Source organism: Oncorhynchus kisutch, unplaced genomic scaffold, assembly GCF_002021735.2.
Source record: "Oncorhynchus kisutch isolate 150728-3 unplaced genomic scaffold, Okis_V2 scaffold2505, whole genome shotgun sequence".
NCBI classification, from domain to species: Eukaryota; Metazoa; Chordata; class Actinopteri; order Salmoniformes; family Salmonidae; genus Oncorhynchus; species Oncorhynchus kisutch.
Window position 1 is genome coordinate 1 of NW_022264450.1, and position 15,829 is coordinate 15,829.

The following is a 15,829-nucleotide window of genomic DNA, read 5'->3' on the forward strand; positions in this document are numbered from 1 at the left end:
AAGTGCTTCTGATTGGACTCCATTGAGAGGCCCAGAAGGAAGGGAGGAAAAAGGTCCAGGTTTCCCGTCTCACTTTGTAAGGCTTTATCCACAGCACTCTTGTAGACAGTAACTTCAGGCTTCAGTAGACAATCGTTGCTGAACGTTGATTGAGGTTCGGCCATTAGATTCTCATTGTTGTTGCTGAATGAGAGGAACACATATACAGCAGCCAGAAACTCCTGAATGCTCAGATGCACGAAGCAGTACACCTTGTCCTGGTACAGCCCACATTCCTCTTTAAAGATCTGTGTGCACAATCCTGAGTACACTGAGGCTTCATTGACATCAATGCCAGCCTCTTTCAGGTCTTCTTCATAGAAAATCAGATTGCCCTTCACAAGCTGTTGAAAAGCCAGTTTTCCCAGTGACAGAATGCTTTCTTTATTCCAGTCTGGACCTGTCTCTTCTTTCCCAAGATACTTTTCATTCTTCTGTTTAGTATGAAACACCACAAGGTGTGTGTACATCTCAGTCAGAGTCTTGGGCACCTCTTCTCTCTTATGTTTCAGCATGTCTTCAAGGACTGTTGCAGAAATCCAACAGAAGACTGGAATGTGGCACATGATGTGGAGGCTCCTTGATGTCTTTATGTGTGAGATGATTCTGCTGGCCAGGTCCTCATCACTGAATCTTCTCCTGAAGTACTCCACTTCTGTGGGTCATTGAAACCTCGTACCTCTGGTCACCTGTCAACACACTCAGGGGGGATTCCTGATTGGCTGCTGCAGGTCGGGGTAGTGTATCAGAGGAGAGCAGAGGGAAGCAGGTTTCCCTGATGAGATTTGTCGAGCAGAACATCCACTGAGGTTGACTTGGTGACGTCACAAACAGATCTCGTTGTTCTGAAGTCTAGGGGCAGTCGGCACTCATCCAGACCATCAAAGATGAACAGAACTTTGTTCTTGTCGTGGTTGGAGATTCTGATTCTTTGATTTCCATTGAGAAGTGATTGAGAAGTTCAATCCAAAGTGTGTTTTTTCTCTTTCATCATATTCAGCTCCCGAAAAGGGGAATGAAAAATACAAATTGGACATTCCTGATTTGCTTTTCCTTCAGCCAGTCCAGAATGAACTTCTGCACAGAGACTGTTTTTCCAATGCCAGCAACTCCCCGTTGTCTAGCACAGTTCTGATAAGTTTGTTTTAGGGCTGTTCTCAGTTAAGGGTTTGAAGATGTCATTACATTTGATTGCAGTCTCTGGTCTTGCTTGTTTCCTGATTGTTGTCTCAATCTGTCTCAGCTCATGTTTCATTATTGACCTCTCCTGTTCCACCCTCTGTGATGTAGAGCTCTGTGTAGATCTTATTGAGAAGTGTTGGGTTTCCTTGTTTAGCGATCCCCTCAAATACACATTGAAACTTCTTCTTTAGATTAGATTTGAGTTCACGTTGGCAAATCACAGCAAGTTCATCTGAATGAAGAAATAACACAGAGGATATTAATGTTAGTCTGTTTTAATACTGTAGGACTGTGTTATAAGGTGTACATTATAGGAGGATATTAATGTTACGTCTGTTTTAATACTGTAGGACTGTTATAAGGTGTACATTATAGGAGGATATTAATGTTACGTCTGTTTTAATACTGTAGGACTGTGTTATAAGGTGTACATTATAAACATTATTCTCTTAACTGCCCGTATAAATGTGTAAATGATTTCATAATGCATTACACACTGGAGTGACTGATTATATTATTATTATTCATATTGCAGACAGTATCATTAATGTTGTCTATCTATCACTGTCTTTCTCTCTCTCTCTCCTCTGTCTCTCCTGTCTAAATTAATCAACACATCCCTGCTGGTACTGTACTTGATGAGGTCACTAGGTGTTGTGTTAAGGCTTCTACAATATAATTGAGTTACATGGCTACAATAGCTGTACTTTAGTTTCAGCTTTTAAATGTTTGTTGTAAAACAGCATTCAACATGAGGCAGACAGCTCTTACTTTTCTCCAGTGTGTCAGCAAGCTCCTTCTGGTTCATTTTCCTCAGATGTGCAGTGTGATCTTCAGAGCCCCCTCTCTGGCACTGCTCTCCTGCTTCTCATCTTCAGCATCCACTTCCTCATCCTGCTTCTGACTCTCAAAGCCTTGTGGGAGTTCTGGACTAAGAATCCTCTTGTACCTCTTCAGCTCGTTGTTCACAAATGTCATAAAATTCTCTTCAAGCAACTGAAATAAATTAAGTAAATAATTTAAGCAAGAGAAGAAATACTTTCTCATTAACACATTAATGAATGATTGACAGATCAACTTTACTGGAGGTAACAAAAACAATTGTACATAACAGGACCACATACACTGAATATGGAGGCCAGGTCTGTTTGATGACTCTGGGAAGACTGACCACTGAGAATCTCTGACTCTGTTATCTCCTGTTCGGTTCTGTGGACAAAACATGAGATTACATTTCCTCAACCCGGGAGGGCACACCCACACAACACACACACACACACACACACACACACACACACACACACACACACACACACACACACACACACACACACACACACACACACACACACACACACACACACACACACACACACACACAGGGAGGGAGGGAATGTCGTGTTTGTTTAAGATTGCTTTAGGACTATGAAAATGGGAAAAAGCTTATTGATTTTGAAAACAACAAGAATAAATGGGAATATGGGAGAAATGACTGTGTTTAACTCACTGACCATGAGAGACAGTGTTGTTTAACTCACCGACCATGAGAGACAGTGTTGTTTAACTCACCGACCATGAGAGACAGTGTTTGTTTAACTCACCGACCATGAGAGACAGTGTTGTTTAACTCACCGACCATGAGAGACAGTGTTGTTTAACTCACCGACCATGAGAGACAGTGTTGTTTAACTCACCGACCATGAGAGACAGTGTTGTTTAACTCACCGACCATGAGAGACAGTGTTGTTTAACTCACCGACATGAGAGACAGTGTTGTTTAACTCACCGACCATGAGAGACAGTGTTGTTTAACTCACCGACCATGAGAGACAGTGTTGTTTAACTCACCGACCATGAGAGACAGTGTTTGTTAACTCACCGACCATGAGAGACAGTGTTGTTTAACTCACCGACCATGAGAGACAGTGTTGTTTAACTCACCGACCATGAGAGACAGTGTTGTTTAACTCACCGACCATGAGAGACAGTGTTGTTTAACTCACCGACCAGGACCCGTGAGTTCTTCTTACCTTTGTTCAGTAGAATAATCTCCCTCTCTGAAGTCTATAAATTTATCCATAGACTTGTCACTCTTCATGGACACACAGCTGGGTACAGGAGAGGTTGGTCTCTCCTGCTTGATTGGACTTCAACACAACAGAGACAAACATTACATCTCTCATCTACTCTGACCTCAGAGGGGGAAACATAATAATAGTTTCATTCCAAATCGCTATATATCCATTTTCAGAAAAGTTGGTAATTAGATGTTATTGTTTAAAGAAATTATAAAAGTGATAGATATGTTTTTTTACTAGCTAATCATGACATGCGATTGTTTAATGACAGCCATGTGTTTGTTTTAAATCAAGACAAATAATCATGTTTTATTGCAAAATGTCATATGTCTGCCTCACTTTCAGAGAAATAGTACTGCTCGGTTTTATACAGTCAAATGTTACTGACTGGCTAGATTCAGTCTTATGTAGCAACATTATAAATGGTGTTCGTTTTACATTGGATTAAAGTAGAAACTCAGAGCTAGAAAATGTTATCAGACACTACAGTTGAGGAACAATGGGAAAGTAATTCTGCTTTGGAAGATGATAAACTTGAAACCTCACTTTTCAGAAAATGATCCTTGAATGTTTTGGTACACCTACTGGAGAGCTCTTCTTTGTCTACAGTGGTGTCACCCATCTAAATAAACATTTATATATAATGAACTAAATGTATGGTGTTTTTGGTTTATGACAGTTTCATTGTTTTATGTTATACATGGTTATTTCATGCTTGTAAGTGGTAAAATGAATTAGACAATTTAACATTTTGCAATTCTGGGTAACTCCTACTTTAGTAAGGAATTACCAATTATTCAGTACTACTGCAGTTGCAAAATAATTCCAATAGATAGTAGCATAAGACCATGAATGACATTTCAGAAGATTAGTGTAGTTCTCTCCCTGGCTACACCACCACTCCCCCTCACAAGAAAACTTCTGCGGGGGCTGTGTCCTGTCCCTTTCCATACTGCTAATGCAAGAGGACTTCTGCGGGGGCTATGTCCTGTCCCTTTTCATACTGCTAATGCAAGAGGACTTCTGCGGGGGCTATGTCCTGTCCCTTTCCATACTGCTAATGCAAGAGGACTTCTGCGGGGGCTATGTCCTGTCCCTTTCCATACTGCTAATGCAAGAGAACTTCTGCGGGGGCTATGTCCTGTCCCTTTCCATACTGCTAATGCAAGAGGACTTCTGCGGGGGCTATGTTCTGTCCCTTTCCATACTGCTAATGATAGAAAACTTCTACGGGGGCTATGTCCTGTCCCTTTCCATACTGCTAATGCAAGAGGACTTCTGCGGGGGCTATGTCCTGTCCCTTTCATACTGCTAATGCAAGAGGACTTCTGCGGGGGCTATGTCCTGTCCCTTTCCATACTGCTAATGCAAGAGGACTTCTGCGGGGGGGGGCTATGTTCTGTCCCTTTCCATACTGCTAATGCAAGAGAACTTCTGCGGGGGGGGCTATGTTCTGTCCCTTTCCATACTGCTAATGCAAGAGGACTTCTGTGGGGGCTATGTTCTGTCCCTTTCCATACTGCTAATGCAAGAGAACTTCTGCGGGGGCTATGTCCTGTCCCTTTCCATACTGCTAATGCAAGAGGACTTCTGCGGGGGCTATGTCCTGTCCCTTTCCATACTGCTAATGCAAGAAAACTTCTGTGGGGGCTGTGTCCTGTCCCTTTCCATACTGCTAATGCAAGAGAACTTCTGCGGGGGGGGCTATGTTCTGTCCCTTTCCATACTGCTAATGCAAGAGGACTTCTGCGGGGGCTATGTTCTATCTTTTTTCTTCACGCAAATGACAGAGATCTGGGCCTGTTCCCGGAAAAGCAGTATATCCTTCTCATCGGATTCATTAAAGGAAAAAGCTTCTTGCAGTTCGTGGTGAGTAATGCACTTTGTACATCGTGCTGTTCCGTACAATTGACCTTTTTTTAGCCCCCCAAAAAACCTAATACTTCCAGGTCAACTGTAATATGGATACCCTTGTAAAGCACACTTTCTCCTCTTTCCAGCCAAATCAATACTATCAAACCATTACCATGTCAATCAATGCTTGAATAGAAACGTTGTTCAACATCCCAGATTTTGATGCCAACACAGTCGCTACAGTCACACTAGTTTCCATTGCAGCCTCGTTTGAATTTGAGGTAACACAAATTTGTACAGAATGGGGTTAGTCAACAGTAGCTTACCTAGCTGTACCGACTAACTTGACTAGCTAGCAGGTTGTTCGTCTGTCACCACAAAATGAAACAAGGATAGCGAGTGAAAAGGATCTGGCTACACTCATACTGTCCCTGACCGTAAAGAAAAAAGCAAATTGAACAATAAACTTTGGTGTCTCAACACTGTAACGAATTCCGTTATTCCCCTATTGCCTAATAATTATATTAGGCAATAAATAAGAGTAGGAAAAATTATTGTGTCATGCAAAAATTATATAGATGTGTGTGTATGCTGGCAAAGATGTGTGTGTGTGTGTGTGTGTGTGTGTGTGTGTGTGTGTGTGTGTGTGTCTGCTGGCAAAGATGTGTGTGTGTATGCTGGTAAAGATGTGTGTGTGTGTGTGTGCTGTTGAGACAACCACATATAACAGTCAAATATACAGGATACAAACATTTCATTCCAGCAATATAGTGTTTTGCAAAACAAAAATTCATCCACAAATCAATGAATTAAAATCTTAGAACATCAATATTTTACAGACACATGAAGGTTCCCCATAAGCAATCGTTTCTGATGAAAAATAACATGCAATTTTGTTGTTGTTGATATAAGGTTTTAGAAATAAACTCTTTATAAGTTCTTAAACAACATTGTCATCTCACCTCTTAGCTTTGGTGTCATGTTCTCCAGAGAGACTCATTTTAGAGACAGGGACCCCCTCCTCTTTCTCCCCAGAGAGACTCATTTTAGAGACAGGGACCCCCTCCTCTTTCTCCCCAGAGAGACTCATTTTAGAGACAGGACCCCCCTCCTCTTTCTCCCCAGAGAGACTCATTTCAGAGCACTGACCCCTAAACAGAGATCCAACATGTTGGTTGTGGTTAACACAGTGACAAATAATTATTGAAGTTAAATTATTCTCTTTCATTCATTATCTCTCAGAAATAAAACATTTCCTAACAGACACATCCAAACAGTCAGGTGATTTAATGCATCACATGAACATGTAGTGGTGACTGGTATGTTTCACCTCTTCTCCATGTAGAGAAACTATTGATAATAATGTCTCACTTTCTCTGTTAATCATTTCACTCATTCTAGTGTGTTGCTTTGTTCAACAGCTATGCTATTATTATACTATTACTACATTTAATTCATAATAACAATGTTAAGAGAAGTATGTTCAGTGGTTTCATACCAAATGACACAATAAGCAGGAGCTCACTGTAATTATGAAAACAACATGTTCTGATATTCTGTCAGATGAGTTAGAACTATGACACATTAAAAATTTTACAAATTGTAAAATAACCAGATATACGAATCCTATAATACGATATACAAACAATATGTTTCTGATTTTTATCGTCAACACCCAGTCAGCGCCATTTTGTATGATTGAACTGTCACGTAGCTGTCGCAGGTGAAATGGACGGTTAGATCTGATTGTTTTAATTTCATTCACTAGTAAAATAACGACATACACTTAATGTCTCTACACACTTCACAATAATCCCTGGGAAGAGTCTTACCTTGTTTCCTGAATTCACAACCAGAACTCAAGTCATTGAGATATTTTCCGTTGCGCTGAGAGAGCACCTTCCTGATGACAAGTGTCTCTGTATCTATGTTCTATGTACAGTTGAACTTTGGATGCAATAATATCTGGTCAAAGTCTAGTGACACAACACCATAATATATCATAAACATAACAATAGTTTAACCTTTGGCCTGGAAAGGCCATGGCATATTATAACATGTAGAATCATTATGATGATCCAGGTTCATACTATAACATGTAGAATCATTATGATGATCCAGGTTCATACTATAACATGTAGAATCATTATGATGATCCAGGTTCATACTATAACATGTAGAATCATTATGATGATCCAGGTTCATACTATAACATGTAGAATCATTATGATGATCCAGGTTCATACTATAACATGTAGAATCATTATGATGATCCAGGTTCATACTATAAATGTAGAATCATTATGATGATCCAGGTTCATACTATAACATGTCGAATCATTATGATGGATCCAGTTTCAACATCTCTAATTTTTCTCTAATTTTGAAGTATACAGTTGGGTCCCAAATTATTGACAGCCTTGATAAAGAGTAGCAATAATGACTGTATAAAAGACATGATTCAAAGACTGAAATATATTGCATGCTCAAACAAAATGGGACAATTAAATGATTTTAAACTAATACAATTGCTCAGAGAAAGAGATTTTGTTTAAGAAAGTAATACTTATTTTCTCAAAAAGGTAGGGGTCAAAAATTACTCCCCTTCAACACCTCACCTTTTCCCCCCATTTATTTAACTAGGCAAGTCAGTTAACTGTTCTAGGAACAGGGTTAACTGGTCTAGGAACAGGGGGTTAACTGGTCTAGGAACAGTGGGTTAACTGGTCTAGGAACAGGGGGTTAACTGGTCTAGGAACAGTGGGTTAACTGGTCTAGGAACAGTGGGTTAACTGGTCTAGGAACAGTGGGTTAACTGGTCTAGGAACAGTGGGTTAACTGGTCTAGGAACAGTGGGTTAATTGGTCTAGGAACAGTGGGTTAACTGGTCTAGGAACAGTGGGTTAACTGGTCTAGGAACAGTGGGTTAACTGGTCTAGGAACAGGGGGTTAACTGGTCTAGGAACAGGGGGTTAACTGGTCTAGGAACAGTGGGTTAACTGGTCTAGGAACAGTGGGTTAACTGGTCTAGGAACAGTGGGTTAACTGGTCTAGGAACAGGGGGTTAACTGGTCTAGGAACAGGGGGTTAACTGGTCTAGGAACAGTGGGTTAACTGGTCTAGGAACAGGGGGTTAACTGGTCTAGGAACAGGGGGTTAACTGGTCTAACTGGTTAAATGCCTTGTTCAGGGACAGAACGACAGGTTCTTTCCTTGTCAGCTCAGGGATTCGATCTTGCAACCTTTCGGTTACTGGCCCAACGCTCTAACCACTAGGCTACCTGCCTCCCCTACACTCTAACCACTAGGCTACCTGCCGCCCCTACACTCTAACAACTAGGCTACCTGCCGCCCCTACACTCTAACCACTAGGCTACCTGCCGCCCCTACACTCTAACAACTAGGCTACCTGCCGCCCCTACACTCTAACCACTAGGCTGCCTGCCGCCCCTACACTCTAACCACTAGGCTACCTGCCGCCCCTACACTCTAACCACTAGGCTACCTGCAGCCCCTACACTCTAACCACTAGGCTACCTGCCGCCCCTACACTCTAACCACTAGGCTACCTGCCTGCCCCTACACTCTAACCACTAGGCTACCTGCTGTCCCACCACTCTAACCACTAGACTACCTGCTGCCCCTACACTCTAACCACTAGGCTGCCTGCCGCCCCTACACTCTAACCACTAGGCTGCCTGCCGCCCCTACACTCTAACAACTAGGCTACCTGCCGCCCCTACACTCTAACCACTAGGCTACCTGCCGCCCCTACACTCTAACAACTAGGCTACCTGCCGCCCCTACACTCTAACCACTAGGCTGCCTGCCGCCCCTACACTCTAACCACTAGGCTGCCTGCCGCCCCTACACTCTAACCACTAGGCTACCTGCCGCCCCTACACTCTAACCACTAGGCTACCTGCCGCCCCTACACTCTAACCACTAGGCTACCTGCCTCCACCTTGCATGGATAACAGCACTAAGACTTTTTCTTAAATGTTTTATGAGTCGGAGAACACATTGGGGGGGATCTTAGACCATTCCTCCATACAGAATCCTCCCAGATGGCCAACTACAGGAAGGTAACATACAGATAAACACACAATAATGAAACAAAGCTCCCTAATTGACGGGAGGCTTGAATCTTAGTCATTTACACACCGGCCTTTTACTACTATCCCAACTTCAACGTTCTACCAACATCATTCATAAATAATCCCTGGTAGGATCCTTACTACTATCCCAACTTCAACATCCTACCAACATCATTCATTAATAATCCCTGGTAGGATCCTTACTACTAACCCAACTTCAACATCCTACCAACATCATACATTAATAATCACTGGTAAGATCCTTACTACTATCCCAACTTCAACATCCTACCAACATCATTCATTAATAATCACTGGTAGGATCCTTACTACTATCCCAACTTCAACATCCTACCAACATCATTCATTAATAATCACTGGTAGGATCCTTACTACTATCCCAACTTCAACATCCTACCAACATCATTCATTAATAATCCCTGGTAGGATCCTTACTACTATCCCAACTTCAACATCCTACCAACATCATTCATTAATAATCACTGGTAGGATCCTTACTACTATCCCAACTTCAACATCCTACCAACATCATTCATTAATAATCACTGGTAGGATCCTTGCCTTGCAGCCTGAATTCAAAACCAGAACTTGTGAAATCAGTGAGATGTTCCTATGTGCTGAGAGAGGAACCTTGGGAAAGGTTTATTCACCTCACTAATGTCAAGTGCCTTTGTGTCATTTGGTTACTGATTGACTCAGGATACCATTACATCTGTTAAAGTCTAGTGTCATTGACCCAAGGTAAGCATCATCAGAAAACCAGTTTAACCTATTTATGAGAAAATCCATGGGTTTACAATAAAATCGCTGTGTAGCTACCGCTTTCCTGCAGTCAGATGACCTAGTGGCCTCATGAGTGGAGGGCTAACATTTTTCATAATTAATAAACAGAATTTAATTTTTTTTATCAGAAAATACAATGTTTGGTTTTGTTATATTTCAGTCTTCTGTGATGTATATAAAGTATAGTATTGGGATGTAAATCAAATTGGAGTATATTTCAACTCTATATCTGACAAGGTAATCATTTTAAGCCCATAACCATGTGGGTCTTCTTCTGTTCAAGCCCATAACCATGTGGGACTTCTTCTGTTCAAGCCCATAACCATGTGGGTCTTCTTCTGTTCAAGCCCATAACCATGTGGGTCTTCTTCTGTTCAAGCCCATAACCATGTGGGTATTCTTCTGTTCAAGCCCATAACCATGTGGGTCTTCTTCTGTTCAAGCCCATAACCATGTGGGTCTTCTTCTGTTAAAGCCCATAACCATGTGGGTGTTCTTCTGTTCAAGCCCATAACCATGTGGGTCTTCTTCTGTTAAAGCCCATAACCATGTGGGTCTTCTTCTGTTCAAGTCCATAACCATGTGGGTCTTCTTCTGTTCAAGCCCATCACCATGTGTGTGAGGTGTATACTTTTGTTTCAAAGTAGATTTGTTTCAGATTACCCAGAAACACTCTGTGTGGCGCTGATTTAGCCCACTGCAGTACAAGGTTAATCATTAAAACAATACGGTATGAACAACTAGCAGTCGCCAGGACCAGTGACTCAAGTCTGAGGATCCATTCCAAATGGCACCTTATTCCCTTCATAGTGCACTACCTTTGACTAGGGCCCGTAGGGCTGTGTGGTGCATTAAGTGGAATAGGATGCCATCTGAGGAGGCAGACTAAATGTTATCAAGTCCTCTCTCTCTCTCTCTCTCTCTCTCTCTCTCTCTCTCTCTCTCTCTCTGCCTGTGATGTCACAATGATGCTGTCAAGCTTCATTCCAAAATACACCTGAACCCCACAGCACATCCTCTCATGACAGACTCAATAGACTCCTGAACACCACAGCACATCCTCTCATGACAGACTCAATAGACTCCTGAACACCACAGCACATCCTCTCACGACAGACTCAATAGACTCCTGAACACCACAGCACATCCTCTCACGACAGACTCAATAGACTCCTGAACACCACAGCACATCCTCTCACGACAGACTCAATAGACTCCTGAACACCACAGCACATCCTCTCACGACAGACTCAATAGACTCCTGAACACCACAGCACATCCTCTCATGACAGACTTAATAGACTCATGAACACCACAGCACATCCTCTCATGACAGACTCAATAGACTCCTGAACCCCACAGCACATCCTCTCACAACAGACTCAATAGACTCCTGAACACCACAGCACATCCTCTCACGACAGACTCAATAGACTCCTGAACACCACAGCACATCCTCTCATGACAGACTTAATAGACTCATGAACACCACAGCACATCCTCTCATGACAGACTCAATAGACTCCTGAACACCACAGCACATCCTCTCATGACAGACTTAATAGACTCATGAACACCACAGCACATCCTCTCATGACAGACTCAATAGACTCCTGAACACAGGACATCAGGGTTTCATTTTGTTACCGTGAATGTAAGAAGGACAAACTAACAGAACTGTGTTTTAGTCACCCTCTAGTGGAAGGTGGTGATAATGTCTCTGCATTCTCCCTCTGGTGTGTGTGTGTGTGTGTGTGTGTGTGTGTGTGTGTGTGTGTGTGTGTGTGTGTGTGTGTGTGTGTGTGTGTGTGTGTGTGTGTGTGTGTGTGTGTGTGTGTGTGTGTGTAGGCCTGCCAGGCTGTTAGGTTAATGGACTATAGAAACCTACTGAGAACCTGCCATACAGAGGGAGCTACAAATGAATATGATTCAAATGTTTCAGTAACAAAAGAAGGAAAAAGCATTAAACCGTGTTAAACACACATCCATGTATGTTGTTCTCTCTCTGTTTACAGGACTAGAAATAGGGTTCAATCCGGCCAATACAGACAGAGAATTCATTATATATCCTTAAACTATATATCCTTAGTGTCCTGGCCTTAGTTATCTGTGTTTTCTATTATATATCCTTAAACTATATATCCTTAGTGTCCTGGCCTTAGTTATCTGTGTTTTCTATTATATATCCTCACAATATATATCCTCAGTGCCCTGGCCTTAGTTATCTGTGTTTTCTATTATATATCCTCAAACTATATATCCTTAGTGTCCTGGCCTTAGTTATCTGTGTTTTCTATTATATATCCTTAAACTATATATCCTTAGTGCCCTGGCCTTAGTTATCTGTGTTTTCTATTATATATCCTCACACTATATATCCTTAGTGCCCTGGCCTTAGTTATCTGTGTTTTCTATTATATATCCTCAAACTATATATCCTTAGTGTCACGCCCTGGCTTTAGTTATCTGTGTTTTCTATTATATATCCTCAAACTATATATCCTTAGTGCCCTGGCCTTAGTTATCTGTGTTTTCTATTATATATCCTCAAACTATATATCCTTAGTGTCCTGGCCTTAGTTATCTGTGTTTTCTATTATATATCCTCAAACTATATATCCTTAGTGCCCTGGCCTTAGTTATCTGTGTTTTCTATTATATATCCTCAAACTATATATCCTTAGTGTCCTGGCCTTAGTTATCTGTGTTTTCTATTATATATCCTCACACTATATATCCTTAGTGTCCTGGCCTTAGTTATCTGTGTTTTCTATTATATATCCTCAAACTATATATCCTTAGTGTCCTGGCCTTAGTTATCTGTGTTTTCTATTATATATCCTCAAACTATATATCCTTAGTGCCCTGGCCTTAGTTATCTGTGTTTTCTATTATATATCCTCAAACTATATATCCTTAGTGTCCTGGCCTTAGTTATCTGTGTTTTCTATTATATATCCTCAAACTATATATCCTTAGTGCCCTGGCCTTAGTTATCTGTGTTTTCTATTATATATCCTCAAACTATATATCCTTAGTGTCCTGGCCTTAGTTATCTGTGTTTTCTATTATATATCCTCACACTATATATCCTTAGTGTCCTGGCCTTAGTTATCTGTGTTTTCTATTATATATCCTCAAACTATATATCCTTAGTGTCCTGGCCTTAGTTATCTGTGTTTTCTATTATATATCCTCAAACTATATATCCTTAGTGCCCTGGCCTTAGTTATCTGTGTTTTCTATTATATATCCTCAAACTATATATCCTTAGTGTCCTGGCCTTAGTTATCTGTGTTTTCTATTATATATCCTCAAACTATATATCCTTAGTGCCCTGACCTTAGTTATCTGTGTTTTCTATTATATATCCTCAAACTATATATCCTTAGTGCCCTGGCCTTAGTTATCTGTGTTTTCTATTATATATCCTCAAACTATATATCCTTAGTGTCCTGGCCTTAGTTATCTGTGTTTTCTATTATATATCCTCACACTATATATCCTTAGTGTCCTGGCCTTAGTTATCTGTGTTTTCTATTATATATCCTCAAACTATATATCCTTAGTGTCCTGGCCTTAGTTATCTGTGTTTTCTATTATATATCCTCACACTATATATCCTTAGTGCCCTGGCCTTAGTTATCTGTGTTTTCTATTATATATCCTCACACTATATATTCTTAGTGCCCTGGCCTTAGTTATCTGTGTTTTCTATTATATATCCTCACACTATATATCCTTAGTGCCCTGGCCTTAGTTATCTGTGTTTTCTATTATATATCCTCAAACTATATATCCTTAGTGCCCTGGCCTTAGTTATCTGTGTTTTCTATTATATATCCTCACACTATATATCCTTAGTGCCCTGGCCTTAGTTATCTGTGTTTTCTATTATATATCCTCAAACTATATATCCTTAGTGCCCTGGCCTTAGTTATCTGTGTTTTCTATTATATATCCTCAAACTATATATCCTTAGTGTCCTGGCCTTAGTTATCTGTGTTTTCTATTATATATCCTCACACTATATATCCTTAGTGTCCTGGCCTTAGTTATCTGTGTTTTCTTTATTATTTTGGTTAGGCCAGGGTGTGACATGGGTGATTTATTGTGTTTTGTCTTATCTAGGGGTTTTGTAGATTTATGGGGTTGTGTTTAGTAGAGTATTCTAGGTAAGTCTATGGTTGCCTGGAGTGGTTCTCAATCAGAGGCAGGTGTTTATCGTTGTCTCTGATTGGGAACCATATTTAGGCAGCCATTGTCTTTAGGTATCTTGTGGGTGATTGTTTCCTATCTCTGTGTTCTCTGCACCAGTTAGGACTGTTTCGGTTTTGTCACGGTTTCTTATGTTGTATTTGTATCGTGTTTTCGTCTTTATTTAAGATGCTTAACAATAACCACGCTGCATTTTGGTCCTCCTCTCCTTCCCTTGAAGAAAACCGTTACACTTAGACTCAAATATATCCTTAGACTCAGATCCATCCACATGCTGGCTAAACCTAACCCCATCTTTAACCCAACCTAACCCCATCTCTAACCCAACCTAACCCCATCTCTAACCCAACCTAACCCCATCTCTAACCCAACCTAACCCCATCTCTAACCCAACCTAACCCCATCTCTAACCCAACCTAACCCCATCTCTAACCCAACCTAACCCCATCTTTAACCCAACCTAACCCCATCTCTAACCCAACCTAACCCCATCTCTAACACCACCTAACCCCATCTCTAACCCAACCTAACCCCCATCTCTAACCCAACCTAACCCCATCTCTAACCCAACCTAACCCCATCTCTAACCCAACCTAACCCCATCTAACCCCTTCTCTAACCCAACCTAACCCCATATCTAACCCAACCTAACCCCATCTCTAACCCAACCTAACCCCATATCTAACCTAACCCCATATCTAACCCAACCTAACCCCATCTTTAACCCAACCTAACCCCATCTCTAACCCAACCTAACCCCATCTTTAACCCAACCTAACCCCATCTCTAACCCAACCTAACCCCATCTCTAACCCAACTTAACCCCATCTTTAACCCAACCTAACCCCATCTTTAACCCAACCTAAACCCAACCTAACCCCATCTTTAACCCAACCTAAACCCAACCTAACCCCATCTTTAACCCAACCTAACCCCATCTTTAACCCAACCTAACCCCATCTCTAACCCAACCTAACCCCATCTCTAACCCAACCTAACCCCATCTTTAACCCAACCTAACCCCATCTCTAACCCAACCTAACCCCATCTTTAACCCAACCTAACCCCATCTCTAACCCAACCTAACCCCATCTTTAATCCAACCTAACCCCATCTTTAACCCAACCTAACCCCATCTTTAACCCAACCTAAACCCAACCTAACCCCATCTTTAATCCAACCTAACCCCATCTTTAACCCAACCTAACCCCATCTTTAACCCAACCCAACCTAAACCCAACCTAACCCCATCTTTAACCCAACCTAAACCCATCTTTAACCCAACCTAACTCCAGCTACAAGCAGCAGCACTGTGGCAAGGACTTATGCCAAGTTGTTTGGATGAATAGTTATCTGCATATTCTTTTTGACACACAAATACACTCCAATCTACTACAACGTTCATATTCAATGTGATAAAAACAGCTTGTTCCTTGCTTTTTATTTCTTGAAACCACTCTTCAGACCTTGTTTTTCCTTTACCACATTTAGATGTACCCCTTGACTTCTGTTGAAACATTTAGTGTTTGTGTGTTTATCTTCTTGCCAAGTTTCCTG